The sequence below is a fragment of the Pinus tabuliformis genome, chromosome 5_2, assembly GCF_031772625.1.
Source record: "Pinus tabuliformis cultivar Carrire ecotype Pingquan chromosome 5_2, CPIR1, whole genome shotgun sequence".
Taxonomy (NCBI): Eukaryota; Viridiplantae; Streptophyta; class Pinopsida; order Pinales; family Pinaceae; genus Pinus; species Pinus tabuliformis.
The window spans coordinates 302,239,142-302,254,185 of record NC_142306.1 but is presented as its reverse complement, the minus strand read 5'-3'; positions in this window follow the sequence as shown (position 1 = coordinate 302,254,185).

Below are 15,044 nucleotides of genomic sequence, written 5' to 3'. Positions count from 1 at the left end.
AGTTATACCTCCAAGAGTGAGGTGGGGCGACGTAGATCCCTAGCCCTAGAATTGCAGGAGAAAAAAAAAATTCAATTAAACCTACGCCTTGGATGCAGTGCCTAGCACCCCCCAAAAGTGATGTGTATTTAAGCTAGGTAGGGTGCAGAATACCCTCACATGCATATGCATGCAAACCTACAGTTGGAAATTGTTATTGATACCCTATATCATGGAGGGTCTAAAATATGTCTTTGGTAGTTTGAATGGAGGCGAGGGTTGGTCTTTAACCTCCAGTTGCAAGTATTTTTCTCTAGTTCTGATAGTGGGATGATTTGGGTCCTGCTATGATCCTACAATTGAGGTTGTAGGACGTGGGTTTGTTGGTCTATGTGGGAATTGCAGAATGCAACAGAGTTACCTTAGCGAACAGGTTTGTGCATGGTCGTCAGGTTCCCCGTTTCTTGGTGGTATGGTGAGGACATCTTATGCTTATTGCAACATGAAATTTCAGGTCAATTTCCTTTATTGTCTGGCTATTTTACTTTTCAAATAGCTTTTTGTTTGGGTCTAAGTTGTTAGGGTTAGTGTGTCCACATTTTGAATTAAAGTTTAAGTCTATACATAAGGGACGAGGAACCTTGGTAATCTGCATTCGGAGTCGGCTTCAGGGCCTCCTATTTCTACTTTTGTTTGAGAAAGAGTCTATTGTCTTGATTAAAAATTTATAGTGTCATTGTGTGAATTTCACAAATTGGTCGGTTGGGCTCTTAGGTGTTAGTTTTCATGATTGTCGTCTTGCCTCAAGCTCCTAGGATTTTATGTTTTACTTGAGTCTATGTTATTGTTTCATGTTTTCGGAGAGTGTCTCTTGTGTTGAGGGCATTGCGACATCTGCTGTCTTCAAAGCTACCCTTGTTTAGTTTGGGGCACATATTTTAAGCTATATAAATGATTTAGTTGGTTTGAGTCTTGGTCCTACATTGGGTGTGTCTACTTTTTTCTCTTGCTTCCTTGCAGGTGGAGGAATTTGTGGTGGGTGTTTTAGGTGTGCCCCTTTAGTCTCAATTATGCCTCAGAGGTAGATAATGTGTTGCAGAAGGGGGGGAGGTGGCAAAAGTCTGCAAGAGAAAAGAGGGGAAATACTCTTCACCCATGGTTTGACTACCACATACTTCAAGGATATTTTGTCAGAAACGAGGAAAGAAATTCATAAATTGGTGACTCAAGCAGGGGTTGAGTAATAATCCCATTTCAATTCAACAATACTGGAGGACATGTCGACATGGGTTCTTGAAACTAGCCACACTTTGTTGGATTTGGTCCTAGAGGACAAGCAAGTGGAGAGATATAATGTCTTTTCCACCCTGGAAGACATCAAAAGGATGCTCACATATAAGAGATTCTATTTAGCCATGATTGATTCTCACTTGGTACATGTGGAGGGTCATATTGCTTGTGAATATGGCAGTGGAGATTTGATGAATCCTCTCGGATCAAGTGTGAGGGATCCATCTACAATCTCCTCTTTGGAAAATTATTAGAGTTTCAATTGGTCATCTGCAAATTATGTTGGTTCCTTTGTTTGTCATAGGCCTAGTAAAAGTGGTCTTTGTCTTTTTTATGTCTGTGTAAGCATTGAATCTGGCTCCAGTATTGTGGTTTCTTATGTATCGTCTATGGAGTTAATTATGTTACAAGTCTCATTGGTTTTGGTGCTCAGCGATGAGTTATGGACCATCCTGGCATCTAAATGTGTATGGGCTCTTGGTGTTTGCTGTTGTATCGGATATCAAGTCTTATTTATGTCTTGAGTAGGGTCTTAAGAAAGTCCAACTCCTTAGAGAGAAATATGGAAAATCCATGTATATCTGATTTTTTAGTATTACAAAGATTATATATATATCTTACAAACTAGTAGCATGTCTTAATAAAAAGGTGTAACCAACATATATAAATTATCATATTCTAATCCATTTTCTTGGATATTAAGACTACAATAACTGCTACAACATCATTTTTATTTACAAAACACATATAGATATAACAAAAAATTATATAAATAATATCAATATATTCTAAGTTAGGTTATTTACTTTTCTTTCGTGTTTTTACATTATCATGTAGATTCCTCCTATCATATTTGGGATTTCAAAAATTTGGGAATCTATTTGGGGAATTAAACAATTGTTTGTAGGTGAAAACTTCACATAAATTTGTGTTTCTCTTACAATGTTTTAGTCATAAGAATTTTTTAGCAATCCAAGGTTAACTTTAATATGATAAATTTATGTCTCTCCCAAGTGAATGTCATGTAAGTTGTCATATGGAACTAGTCACATGTCGACTTTCGAGAAGATTATAGAGGATCAAAAAATGATAACTCTAATCAAAAGAGGGGACATGCTCAAACCCCAACCCAAATCCTAGGTGCATTAGGGGGATTTGAGTTTTACAATAGGCCTCTTAAGGAATATAATAAAATAAGAGATGAATATTTAAAGGAAAACAAAGAAAATTGTTTTTTTATTGTATTATTGACTTGTCTACTTATAGATTTATTCAAATGCCAAGTGTAGACACATTTTTAGGCCCAACGTGAGAAAATTTCTAAATACATGGAAAAAATTAGGTTTTTCCATGTATTTTGATTTTTTCTTGGTGTCGTTGTACTCAAAAATTTGCATAATGAGTACTCATTGTATGTGAAATTTAATTATGCATCCAACAAGTGCTTACACTTGACATTTTAGTAAACCTATAAGAAAATAAGTTGAAAATGTGATTAGAAAAAGTAGTTGTCATTTTCCCTCTTCAAAAATATTTACCCTTGGGAATAAAATCATCATCTTGAACCCTATTGGTTCTTTTAAAGTTGATTTTTTTTGTACATATTTTGTTTTGAGGCCCTTTTTTTAACACAAAATCCCTCTAGTGGCTATCAAGAAATGTTAAATAAACAATCACAAGGAAAGGAAGGGGTTTCATTCCTATTGCATTGTTTCATTGTTCCATAGAATCTGTGTTTAATTTAGAATTTAATTCATTCATTGCTTAAACCATTTGCATAATTTGAGCCACAAATTTAACAACAAAAATTGAAAATGTAAATTAAAACTGAAGAATAGACAATATACACTTGCAACAAAACTTAGGCTTATTTTATTAATATAAATAGTACATGAAAATACTGGAAATGGATGTTGGCTTGTTGGGGCCTGACCCAGGTTTAGAGTTATTTAGCCAAACAAATCCCGATACTACTAGCCCTTTCGACTACAGTCCGCGGAGCACAGACTGAGGTCTCACCCGAAGTAGTATGGGAGGGTGCTAGAACCAGGCTTCCACACCCTAGAGATGTCTGTGAGTTCGACTAGTCCACAGTTTCTCCTTGCGCACAGGTTGCTTTGCACACCTTCCCATTCCTCGCAACCTGATACACTAACTTCATGCAGCCCTATCCAGGGGTTGTGTTGTGTTTTGCACTATTACCCAAGACCTTGCTTATATTCCACTGTTAATTATCTTTGCCTACTTAAGTGCTTTGAGTTATACTTAACCACATAAAACATTCATACAGGTGCGTGCAGTAAATAAACAGTATAATTGTAAGTTATATCAATCATGCATTAACCCAAGAATAGATACACAGAATTATAACCAAACTTCTCTTTATTGATTCTTTCCACGGTTACAAACTCGACTCGCCCTGCGCAATCAGCTGCAGGGGTCCACGCACTTAGTTGCGGACTACTAGGCCTCTGCGCACTCAGCTGCAGAACCTTCGCCTACTCTACAACCCACAGACACACTCTACACTTGACTCAATCACTCAAACTTCTCATGCTCATCTTTTGTTCTCTATTTCCCTCCTTTACACTTTGAGCCTCACTCTATTTTTACATTCCCATGGTCTGCGGACCATGGGTAGGTCTATCTAGCCGACATTACATTACAAAACTAGGGTGGACAACCCTGTGACTCTATTATACTTTCTCGCCCCGCACTTCCAATTCGCGGAGCTTTACAACAAGATTCAGTCAAAACTTGGGCTTTGACCCAAAACATGCCTTGGGGGGATTCCATGCCCAATAGGCCCCCAACACAAACATCGTGACTTTCCCTAGAGTCACTCTAACGGTGCGACAATCTTTGCATGTAGTCCCTCCAACTGTTCTCGAACTACGCGGAGGTCAGCAGCGCAATGAGCTGCTACTTGCTGGATCTGCTACATACGTTATTCCGAGACTTTTGTATTGGGAGTGCTTCTTTGCGTCAATGTGTGCATCCCCTGCATGTGTGTGAGCTTGCCTTTGATTTCTGCCATGATGGTGAAGGCCTCGTCAATCCAAGGCTGAACGCGTGCCTTCAGGACAACTTCCTTATGTCGTGTCGTGTCCACCTGCTCCTTCAGTGCTTTAGCCTGCTGCATCTATGCAAGCCTCTGAGTGAGGACCATCATCTGCGCAGTTCCTCGGACAATATCATAATTTTGTTGGAGTTCTCGTGGCTCTATCTCTAAGCGCTGGAAGTTGGGGTCCTCCTGCAGATTTGAGAGGACCTTAAGTGATTCTTCCAACATACTGGTGTAGCCTCGCACTGAACCTCCAATTTCCTCCAACCCCACTGTGATAGCGCTAGCGCGCTATTCTTTGAATTCTGGGGGAGTGGATGGTTGCACCTTTAACTGCAACTCAGCGATATGAAGATTCAGCTCCAGTTGAACCTTTGTCATTTCCTCCCTGGTCTCGTGGACCCATGCTGCTAACCTGTGGATCCGCACCTCTGCTGGTATGTCTACTGGGATGGACAGCTTCGGGATGCTTTGGAAAGTGTCGTCTATCACCTGTACCATCTGTTGATTTTGTGACACCAATTCGTCGCGCTGCAAGCTTAGTTGTTCCATATTTATTTTCTTCTCACTGAGGACTTGGAGCGCATGGCTCTCCCTTGCTCACAGCTCTGCAGTTATCCCATCTTGCAATGCATATAAGGTCTCGTGTTGGAGTGCAGCTAGATTAATATTGAGACCTTTCAGCGTGCTAACTGAAGGCCTGTCGGCCTCATTTGATGTCGCTAGTACCCCTTCTGGAAGCACTATGGTGTTCGTCATCCGCATGCACAACATCTACTCTGTTGTCGTGGATCTGATTGTGAGGTTGGTTGAAAAGCTACAAACCTGAGGGGGCCACGTATGTAATTCTTGAAACTGCGCTTTGAGGGCCCCCAACACAATCTGGTTCTCCTGTATGAAATCTTGGAGAGCCTCAGAGGTTACATCGTGCACAGTTTCGCCCATGTCATGCAGATCACCCTTGGTTAGAGTGATCAAGTCAATGGACAACTTTGATGCCTTGACCTTCTTATGCGACCTTGCCCGCTCTGTTGGGTGTTGGTGCTTTAGCTAGGTTGACGCGGTTTGTGGGTCTGTGCCTCCTTCTTCTGTCTCTGCTCCCTCTGATTCCTGCCCCTGTGTCATGTGGCCCTCGCCCGCCTTCGTGACTACCTCCTGTGCTATTGCTACTACTGCAGCCTTTTCTTTCTCAACAGCTTTCTGTGCTACGTCCCATGTCGCTCGTACTTCTACTGCCGCGGCTTCCTTCCTTCACTTTTCGGCCAACTGTGCGATGCGCAGCTTGGCCTCGTCTTTCTTATTTTGCGCTGCTGACTTCTCAATCTCTGCAATGTTTGGGGCATGCCACTCTGGCGGCCATGCCTCTAGTACATTGAAAATAACATTGTCAGTGGCTACAAAGGGTAGCTTTGTCCACTATTTAGTTGGGTCCTTGCGCACCCTAATATAGATGTTATGCATGTCCGCTTTAAATTCTACAAAACTCTGCAGACTGTTGTAAATAGTGGGTGACAACCACGGCTTACGGTTGATCCCCATTCTGAGGTTCATCTCCATGAACACCCAGAAGATTTTGTTGTCGTGTATCCTTTTAGCATCCTTTGTGGCCCAGAGTGAAGCGTACTTCGCGGCCTCCGATAAATCCCTGTCAATTATGGGGAATTGACTATCCTCCGCTAATTCCCTAGCCACGAGCACTATGGACAGAAATAACCATGCAAAGTGGAATGTTTTTCCTTATTGCTAGGCTTCGCGGAAATTTTCTAAAAACTCCTTGCAGAGGAAATCGGACCAGTTAAACTGGACCCCCTCCGCGCATTGCTCAACCAGTGCTACCATCGGCGTAGGTACTTCGTTTGCATGGAACTTGTGCATGACCTTTCCTGCCAAGATTTGGGTCGCCACACACACTACTTTCTCCTTGATGCTGGAGATCGCGTAGCCCCTTTTCTTCTTTTCCATCTTGTACTTTTTCTTCATGGCCTCCGTGATGGCCAAGTCACTGCCCTTCCCTTCCGATATGTCCACAGGGTCCTCTCCTTTGCATGGAAGCCGAGAGACGTGGTGAATCAGGTCTGCCGTGATGGGGATGGGCTCCTCGAGCCACAAACACCCATCATGCACCAGGCAGAGCAGCTGCCTGATGACGAAAATGGTTATTGGTGCATGGTGGAAGTGCAGCACCCAAAGCAAATTCAGTAGTCCATCCTTCTCCACTCCGCGCAACCACTTCCGCAGCTCTAGCTCTATAACCCCCATTGTGGTGTTCTGCTTAGGCTTCATGAGGTTCCTTATCTCCAAGTGAGGGAACTTCTTGTGGTCAGCGAGGTCCCAATCTTCAAATTTTAGGCTCGACATGCATCCCAGGTGTGTGCCCTCAAACATAATGTTATCTGGGAGGAGCGAGGTTTGGAGTGAGCTCTTGGTCTCATCCAGGTCCTTGGGCACTTTTGCCTTCCCTTTTCGGGGGGGACATAGGCAGGCAATTTTTTCACGTGGTGCGTAGGCTGAGTGTCCTCCTCCATGCCTTCATCCTCTTCCTCCACGATGATAAGATCCTCCAGATCTTCTTCTTCTTCATCCATCTCTATGGTGACGACTTTCCCCTTCTCCTCCATTGACAGTTTGGTGCGCAGTGGGTTCCACGGGGACACACATACGGGGACCATTGCTTGTTTGTCCTTCTTGGGTCTTGGTGTGTGTGCTGATTTTGGGATTTCTGCCACAATCCCGGCGCCTTCTGTAACATCCCCCATAGTCAGGGCCTGCACAGCCTCCCGGCAGTCATTTATGTTATGTCCATAACATCCTGAGTAGTTGCCATCGTACTCGTCTGGAAATCTAGCACTCGCGAACTCAGGGGCTCAATCAACGCTTGGCTCACAACACTGAGGGCTCTACTCAATTGCTCAATTTCCAAATGACCAAGTGTTGTTTACTGGGCAGCCCTTTGTATTTTATAGCACTTTTTGAATTTGAATTTGACCGTTCCCCCCAATTTCGGTTCATTAATCCTTTCTTGGTGGCAAATTTTCCCAAATATTGCCCATAAATCACGTCTTAAATGCTTGCGACCCGCTCCATTTGGCATCAAGTCAAGCATCCCATCGTGAATAGTGACTTCAACAGTCACTTTCTGACCAACCCGCGCATGAGCGCATCCCCCCGTGCGTGGTCGCGGACCTTGTGACCTTTTGTTTCTGCATGCAGCTCTAACCTCGCGCAGCTTCTAGGCAGATTATTTTATAGTTCCGTACTTCCTTTCAACTGCTTGGAGCGCTAAGACTGTATTTCCTTCGGCTAGTCAGGTGGCCGCACCACCCGTGTAAAGTTCCATCCTGTCCTCCATCATGGTTCTTGGAGAATCCCCACCTTTTATTGTTACGGTCGGCATCGTGCACTTCACCATTTGCAACACGCTACCCTGGTCACTATGCTTAGCAATATGCGGTCCAAGCCAAGGCATCAGACTGATCAATTCACGGCGATAGTGCTCAAACTTGTCAACATGATCATATGCACCCTGCCTTACCATCCTAGTTTTTTCGGTGAGAAAATCTTCCTTTATCTCATCCTCTAGCTTCTTGACTTCCGCGTTCACCAGAGCGCTTTTCTTCCTTAACCGTACCCTTTCTTCTTCAAGTTCTTGGAGTCTAAGGTTTCCCTGTTGGATTTCTGCTTCCAAGGTTCCACGAACCATCATCCCTACCAGTGCTGGATTAGGTTTTTCAAGTACTAGAGGGCTTACAGCATTTGTCTCATATTCCAGCCTTGGTAGTGCCTGCGCGGTCAGGGTCTTTCACATGGTCCTATATGCCTATAGAACTGTTGGTACGCTTAGGTCCTAGTCAGTCTGTTTCGCATTGTGGACCCTATTCAGCACTTCGTCCACTTTTCCAAAGGCTTCCACATGGATAACCTTCTGCGCACTTAGTCTTACCATACCTCCTGGTCCCAAACAGAGGGGTTGTTTGCGCCATTGTCTTGCCCACTCCTGCTTACCGATCGTGTTTCCTATCACACGGACAGTGTGCCTTTGTGTAGGTTGTGCACCATATGCTTGTATCCATCTGGGAAGGGGGGTGCGCAGTCTGTTTTGTCTATCATACTTAGCTTTTATCCGCATTTAAGGCTTCCCAAATCGTAGGCACATCATCCTTTTGCATTCATGCCAGTCCTCAAAATTATACTTGTGCGTGCCCCACCACCTTGCAGGCGTAGTGCGCAGTACCCATTTTAGAGCATCGAACTACTATTGTTCCGGCACTTCTTTTTCAAATTTGTTCAGGAACACCTCTACCTTGCTTAACCCATCATACATAGGTAGGTCTCTTGTTTTTGTTGCTACACAGTACAGTGACCTTATCATCATGTTACAGTTGAGCATGGTTACCTCGTGTAACCCATTCTGCCATCATTCTATCTCTTCGTCAGAATATGATGTGCAGGAGCTTTCGCGCTCCCATGATATTCGGCCATCCGCAGTGGGATTTACCCAGTCTTTCTCCTGCATGGTTATCTTGTAGATACAATCCAAATCGTCATCGCTATCATTGTCGCACACTGGTTCTATGTAGCACGGTCCTTTTGCAGGGTCTAAAGGTACCACTACGCACAGTGACATTTTCTCAAAAGTCATCTTGCGCTTCTTTAGATTTATCACTACATTCATGTCAGTGGCCCAATCTATTCCCAGTAATGTGGGATAGGGATTATTGTTATTAACAATCTCTATCACTTTGAAATCTGCTAGCGCGCTCGCTCCTTCGATGTCTACTGTAATTCCCTGCAATCTTCCCATAGGTAGGATCTTTTGCTGGTTCGCCATTCGCAGTTGGATACGAGACCATTGCAGCGTAGGCCTACCCATGCACTCCCATGTCTACTTTGGCAGGATGTTCGCGTCCGATCCTAGATCTAGAATCATTTGATCCATCTCATATTCCTTGATCTACGCGTTCAATCTCATATCCCTTATTTTTTACATCGTGTGCTTCCCGAGCTTCTGGACTACTTGCGGTTCTCCTTGCGCGGTCCTAGCACATCTAGTTATGAGTTCTGACAGCCCCTTCACAGCCTTGCTGTCACACAGCAGCTTCATGCATGTCCCTAAGAATGTAGTGAGCACCGATGGGTACATTTCTGGTTCTAGTTTGTCTTTACTTCCTGAAGTGGAGGCATCCGCGAAGCTTCTCTTAGCTTCCATGAATGTCTCTTTAGTGTGCTCCAAATCAAATTCAGGTTCCTTTGTCAGAGCCTTACAAACCCAAGTACTTTCTTCAGGCTTCTTTCCCTTGTCATCCCCTGTTGTAATACTGCTTCAGAGCACGATATTTATATTAGGTTCTTCCTTGCACGGCTCAGACCTCATCATTTGCAGGTTCTAATTCAAGGGAGGTTGGAGTGATCCTTTATCGCACAGCCTCGCTATCAGTGTTGGACAGTCCTTTGTCTCATGATCGAACAATGTACAATACAATCATGATGGTCGCGTTGGATTTGTACAGTCACGGGCATAATGTCCCGGCCCTCCGCAATTGTAACATATCAGTTGGTTGCGAACTCTTCCTAGTCCCATTCCTCCTTGGCCTTGTCCGCACCCCTGAAATCTGGTGTGCGCCATTCGTGTGTTTTGATCAAGGGCCCATGTTTTGACCTAAACTCTATAGATAGGAGTCTGATCCATCATCAGTTCATAACTTCTGCAGGTGTACTCATCATGTCCCACCGATCTACAGAAATTAAAAAACAACTGCTGGGAAGTCTGTGTATTTTTGTAATAGATGGCAGTTATTTGTAGCATGCTTCCCTCCAATCTGACAAATCGCGCACCACAATGCAGGCACCACGCTTGGTCCTACTTGTGCCTCCGGTCTCAATGGCATCGGACCTCCTCCCAAAAGGTAATTCGCTAACACCGGGCAGTGGTCCTTTTTGTGCCCCTGGCCCTTGCATTTTACGCATCATACCTCGTCGCGCACTTCTAGACGAGCCATCCTGTCTTGTTTCAAACTCTGCATCTCAAGGCACAAGTTTTTCAGCTGCGCGTGAATCTGCTGGACTTCCAAGTTTGGATCTTGCATCAAAGTCTCATGCAAGCTCATCCAACCTCCAAATATTCAGCTTGAGTTGTTAGCCTTTGTTACGAAAACGCGTTCCATAAATGTTGTGTTAATGATGCTACAAACCATTTGCGATGTTGCCCATCTGTTAGTGTCATGTTCGCTTCGTGAATTGTGCACTTCAATCTTTGATCCAGTTCCCACAGGGTTTCACCTGGTAGCATTTTGATTTCCTCGAATCCAATGATCGACTGTGCCTCCAATTTTGGTCTGCTAAATTCCTTGTTTAGCACAGCTTGGATATCTATTATCCCCGCATTTGGATTTTCATTAGAATGCTTAATGTACTAGGTCAGCGCATGATCCTGGAGAGTGTTGACCAATTTTTCCTTCTTTATATTGTCGTCTGTGACACCTTGTTCTTCCCATACTGCTTTTACCATGAACCAAAATTGGTCCGGATCTTCATTCCTTACTCCCTTGAACACTGGTAGCTTTATCGCGTTGACCATACTGCTTCATGGTGGTGGTGGAGGTGGTATGGGCAAATTCGGGGGTGAATATGGTGAAACTGCTAGTGGTGTGGGTGGGGGTGGTATGCATGGAATTCTCCGCTTTATCATATTGATCGCACTTCTTTGTGAAACCTTCACGAGTTCTTCTTCGCCTCTGCGCGGAGGTGAAATCAAGGGGCTAGTTTCTAGTTCTGTGCTACCTTCGTTTCTATAGATCCTCCCACTCCATGTAGCCCCAAACATCAATCTATTCGCATAACCTGCTTTTCACACAATAGCATTTTAATCTAGGTGTTCAAATATTTAATGTACTTACCTCGCGGTCCCTTGAGGAAGCATCGTTCTGCCTCGCTATAGCTGACTGAAGTATCTACTGTGAATTCAGTAATGAATCCTACGATGATTTGATCCAGCCAGTGATCAACAGCGCGCGCGATCATATCTTCCAATGCTTCCAGTCTGTGCACCAACTCTAGAGTCCACACAATAGGTTTGTCGATTTTACACCTTCCTTGGCTATCTGCTAGCCTTGCGATCCACTTGTACAACTCAGTGGGGAAGGATGCAAAGAAAATTTCATGGATCTCCGTATACAAGTAGCAATCTAACCACTCTTCCTTTGATAATCGCAAAGTCTTGTTTTCCTGCGCCGCGAACTCGTGAATATTTCTATCCAACCAGTCCTCAATTCGTTTCTTTGTCGAATTCCAGTGGTACGACATCAAACATATTTATGCAGATCCTAGTTTGGCAACGGAACCATTTGTTCGCTTATTGGGGCCTGACCCAGTTTCAAAGTTATATAGCCAAACAAATCCTGGTACTACTGGCACTTTCGGCAATAGTCCACGGAGCACAGACTAAGGTCTCACCCAAAGTAGTATGGGAGGGTGCTAGAACCAGGTTTCCACACCCTGGAGATTTCTGATGAGTTTGACTAGTCCACGGTTTCTCCTTACACACAAGTTGCTTCACGCACCTTCCTGTTCCTTGCGACCTAATACACTTCCTTCGTGCAGCCCTATCCAGGGGATGTACCGCGTTTTGTACTATTACCCAAGACCTTGCTTATATTCCAATTTTAGTTAATTATCTTTGCCTACTTGAGTGCTTTGAGTTATAATTAACCACATAAAACATTCATACAGGTGCGCGCAGTAAATAAACAGTATAATTGCAAGTTATACCAATCATGCATTAACCCAAGAATAAATACACAAAATTATAACCAAACTTCTCTTTATTAATTCTTTCCATGGTTACAGACTCCACTCGCCCTGCACACTCAGCTGCAGGGGTCCGCGCACTCAGCTGCGGACTACTAGGCCTTTGCGCACTCAGCTGTAGAGCCTTCTCCTACTCTACGACCCACAGACACACTCTACACTTGACTTAATCACTTAGACTTCTCATGCTCATCTTCTGTTCTATATCTCCCTCCTTTACACTTAGAACCTCACTCTATTTATACAATCCCATGGTCGCGGACCATGGGTAGGTCTATTTAGCTGACATTACATTACAAAACTAGGGCGGACAACCCTATGACTATATCATACTTTCTCGCCCCGCGCCTACAATTCGCAGAGCTTTACAACAAGATTCGGTCAAAATTTGGGCTTTGAGCCCCAAAACATGCCTTGGGGGGATTCCATGCCCAACAATGGCTAAGAGATTGGCCTCCCACAAATATCTGCTACAAGTTGAAATTGAGCCTCCAACAACAACTGATTGTTGAATACAACATGTGAATTTTGGATGAATTCATGAAGGAGAGAGATGGGTTCTCTCCCACTCTTGTTGAATCACCTGAGGGTTTTCGTCCTTGGGCTACTGAAGCAAAGAACTCGGTTCTCCAAAACTTAACAAAGAAAGAAGCTCAACTCTAAGATGTCCCAAATGATCTTCTCTTCCTCCTTTTAAAGATCCAATAGATAGATCTCCAAACCTCTAGAAGCATCTTATTTTGTTATTTTATTATTATTCTAGAAGCTCCCACTTGACACCATCTAAGTGACTTTTTAATTTTAATTTACTTAATTCCATTTTAGCCTTTTTCCCAAATGATTCATTTTCCACTTGTATTTTTAATTAATTAAGTGACTAATTAAAGTCACTTTTAATCCAGGAACATTTTAAATCACCCGCCATACTCTTCCTAGCCACTAAAAGTGACTCCTCAACATCCCATCCTATAGATTCTCTCATTCTCATTCCAATGAGTTATTACAATGTGGTTTTCCATCAAATGATCCTCCCATAATTCCACCTCAAGTGTAATTAATTAAGTCAGGCGTAGTAATAACCTTGTTTTTTGAAAGTTGTTAGAATGCAACGGAATGAAAGGCAAGTTGTGTGGATGATGGAATCTGCCAATCGAATGCCATTGAATCCTATAAAATCTTCTCAAATCTCCCCCGAGACCCATAATGACATAATCCTACTCCTATGACCTAGCCATCATGTGCCCTGGAAATCCACCTTGGTTGTACTATAGAGAAAAATAAAAATGGAGATATGAAAAATCCTATCGCCCCAATATTTCTTGCCCTCAAGAAATCCATATATTTCCATTGTAGAGTCATCTACAAACTAATACCAGGATCCCATATGAACCATTATGTTATGCCATGTCTCCATGCTAACCAAACATAAACAAATCCCTCAATACCTGGGTCCCAAACCCATCTCTAACTCAACCTGCCAAGAATAGGTCCACCTAGATCTTGATGCCACCATGGCCCATCATCATCCCCCATACCCCATGGCTCTGGTTGTGCTTTGTCTCTGGTCGTAGATGATCCTCCATTAATATAATACCAACTCATCACCTCTCTCCAATCCAACATGTGGCATAGGCTGAGGTCAACCCTACTCTACCAATGATGGTATGGAATGTTGATGAATTTTTGGCCTACATCCTACTGCCAGTTGGATCATGTAGTATCCCTCATCTCTAAGGGCCCTTGTTTTACTATGCTCCTGACTAATAATGATACTCTGTCAATAGGGTACCAACTCATGATCTCTCTCCAATCCATCATGTGGGAAGGATCGGATGCATAGGCACCTGTGTATGTGATAAATCCCCTTTGTTGCACCGTGCCCAACTCACACAACTCTGTCAGGTCAATCAACAATATCCATCGATAAAACCCTACCTCTCTCCCTATAATGGGTACAAGAAGCCACACTATGTTGCATGCTTTTTCTATGTACTCCTAGAGAGGGATATTGCCTAGAAATAATGGTTGCTACTACACCTTTCTACAGCCCATAAGTGGGTAGTCCCAAAGATAGATGCACCACCATCTCCAAAATATCCTCCCTCATCTGACTAGAAAATCCACCCCCCTCCATTCTACCATCCTTCGGAAAAACTATCATGTCAATATCCAACACTTCTTGAGGACAAGTGACTCATGTTTGCACATCTTCCTACTCCTCATCAATGATTGGCCCAAAGGACGTCTGCTTATCCTCCATTGTAGGATCAACATGAGTCACTATATGAATCTCCAAAGATGGTTCATCATGCACATTGTGCCCCACTATGTGTTTCTCATGTTGGATGGGAACAATACCCTACTCATCCCCATGATTATTAATTCTCCTCAAAGGCATCCTCGTAAGAACCCATGGACTCAACCATAAATAAGAATCCTCATCCCGGAAGTTAGAAGAAACCTCCTCCTAATCTACATCTACCATCTCCTTTGTGTCACTCAAACATGAGTGATCATGTCCCCAAGGTTGCTTCCAAATGAAGCAAAGGCCTTTCCTCCTCAAGTCATTCTTATTGCATGGTCCACCAAATCTTCTTAACTCCTCCCTGGTTAACTATCTTACAAACGGCCCAATGTTATGCTCAACAAACCTTTCGACTAGTTTATAAGCAGCAAGTGAGACCAATTTCTCTCTCCTCCAAATGGCCAAAAATCTAGACTACAACTCCCTACAAATGGCATCACGACCTCCCATACATGAATACAAAATGGATTACATATATGTTTTGACTATGTCAAGATGATGCTTCCTATGAAGAAGCATTGGAACATTTGGAGAATCAAATCATCACACTCTAATTCAAACATGAGGTCATAATATCTAACCAAGGCCACGTCTTCTAGAATC